This window comes from Etheostoma cragini, chromosome 2 (assembly GCF_013103735.1).
Source record: "Etheostoma cragini isolate CJK2018 chromosome 2, CSU_Ecrag_1.0, whole genome shotgun sequence".
Classification (NCBI taxonomy): Eukaryota; Metazoa; Chordata; class Actinopteri; order Perciformes; family Percidae; genus Etheostoma; species Etheostoma cragini.
Genome location: NC_048408.1, coordinates 29,753,792 through 29,756,393, shown reverse-complemented (window position 1 = coordinate 29,756,393; position 2,602 = coordinate 29,753,792).

Genomic DNA, 2,602 nt, shown 5'->3' with positions numbered 1-2,602 from the left:
TGCTGCACTGTAACTTTTATTATGGTGTTTTATGTGTCCTAATGTTTCTATTTTGTTTTCAACTGTATATTCATGTGTTATTGATACTTATTGATTTTTAATGCTTATGACTTTTAACTGTTTGTACTTGTGTTTTATCTGTTTTAATGATTTTGTGTAAAGCACTTTGAATTGCCCTGTTGCTGAAATGTGCTATACAAATAAAGCTGCCTTGCCTTGCCTTGCCTAAACAGCTAACAAGGAGAATATCCTAAATCAAAAACCAATAAAAAATGCTCCATAGTTAACAAAGTGAGCAAGTAAGAGGGTGAGATCACATCATAACACACTGAATTATACCACTCTCAAAAAAATAAAAAAATAAAAATAATAAAAAAAAGTGTTCCCACCTTTATCTTTTTCCTTATGTACAGCATGTAATTTCTCCCGCTTTATATGTTCTTTATGAGATTATGAAATATGGTGAATTAACAGAAATAAGACCAAAAGTCCAACTGGTGTCTCTCAGAGTACTCAGTAATCTAGATTGACATATTAACATATTTGCACATTAATCCACTGTTGTCATGTCATCTGTGTGACCCCCCCCCCCCCCCCCCTGCAGGCTTCAGACCCCGACGTGGGAGAGGAGGGTCAGCTGGTCTACAGCCTGTCAGCAGTCCGCGGGGACTTTGACGTGGACCCGTCCTCCGGGCTGCTGTACGTGGTGTCGGTGCTGGGTCTGGCTGATCAGACGGCCGCTGTGGAGGTGAAGGCCACGGACCCCAGAGGGCTTCAGGCTACAACCAGGGTGGAGGTGAGTGTGGAGGACTGGAGGGAGGGTGGGGGGGGGGTTGGTGGACTGGCACTTCTCCAGCTACCAGCAACCCTCTGGTTCCCAATCCGACTCGCCAGTCTTTAGATGTTGGTAGAACCCACAGACAGACGCGAAGGTGGACCATCAGCATTGATTTATGAAAAAATACCAGACAGCGACGACATGTAGTTCAATAAAGATTTTAATTTTTTATAACGCCTGCAGGTGGAGGTCCATGGAAGTGCGAGCAGCAGCGACGTGGTGGTCATCTCCCTCAACCAGCCCGCTAACGCCGTGGAGAAGAAAGTCCCGGAGCTGGAGACGTGAGACAAGAAGTCCAACTCATCACTAAGACTGCTTTGAGATTTATTGCTCCTGGTTCTTCATATATAACATTTGGCCGACTGATCTCATGAAATGGCGTCTATGTATGAAACGCTAATTCGTATGCCATTATTGGCGTGTTATCAATACGCATACTCGATTTTATCAACGCCGTTCGGCCTCCATTGACTTCCATTACCCTGCGATTGCGTGGGAATTGACGCTGTAGCGAGTAGTACTTGGACTTTCACCAAGGACACCGGGGATCGTGTCCCGCATGCCACGTTTCCCAAACCCAACCGTTGCTTTCTTCTCACGATAACACGCCAAGTGGCTTAAGAAAGTCGGCGTGTAGGTTTACGCGAAGTCACAACCATCTGGAGGGAGTCCCATGGAAGCGATGCATGATCTTTAACTGGATGAGGCGCACCCTCACATCGCGTGACGTACTTTTAGTATTCCTACAGATTCTGCACCACTCCTCATCATCATCTAAGATCAAGTTCTTTATTGTCCCCAATGTAAACAATCAATATCCCGATCAAAACCAACGTAATGCTCAGATCCCTTTCCCATGTCTGTTGCATGTCTTTTCCACCAAGGCAGTCCTGGTGCTGGTTCTGGTTCTGGTGGTGGTTCTGGTTCTGGTGCTGTTCCCAGTTCGGTGCTGGTTCTACTCCCAAGTTCTCTTAGAACCAGCTGGATCTTCCCCAGCCTGAGAGCCAGCAGACCGGTGGTTTCCCCCCAGACCAGACCACGGTGGTTCTGGTTTCCCATCCATGTCCAGAGCTAACATTAACAGCTCTCTATGGTTAACAGCTGACCGGGGTTTTCAAAATGGTCGCCAGAAGTTTTTGTTTTTGAACATCATGATAAACCCCCCCCCCCCCCCCCCAGCACCTGACGTAACCTGGTCTTATCTCTAGACCAGCGCTACGTTGGTGCTGAGTTGGAACCCGTGTTCTTGGCCCAGAACCAGGTTTATTTGTGTGGATAAGCAAAGAACCGGTTCGAGATTTGGCACAGACTCTGAACCAGCACCAGAACCGCCTTGGTGGAAAAGACATACCGGAGGGCTTCCCAGGCCCCCCCCCCCCCAGGTTCTGCATCAGCACAGAAAAATACCCAGGAGTCTCAAGACCTTTTCCATAAGTCAACAACACCTTATCCAAACATTATGGTGCCTTCGGGGCTGAAAAACTGAATCCAAAAGAACCCCACTAACAGATGGAGAAGTTACAAATACCTAAAAACAAACTGAGACCTGGTGAATCCAGATCGCTGGACCACATCCTCAAAGGATGTCAACATACCGGTCTCTCAATAGTCAGTCTCTCAATTGAGATTGTTTTCAGATTTTATCTTTCCTTCTGGTTTTTATTGTTATGATATATATACACTACTGGTCAAAAGTTTGGGGTCACTTACAAATGTCCATTCCACTCCATTATAGACAGGATACCAGCTGATCTGGGTGGGGGG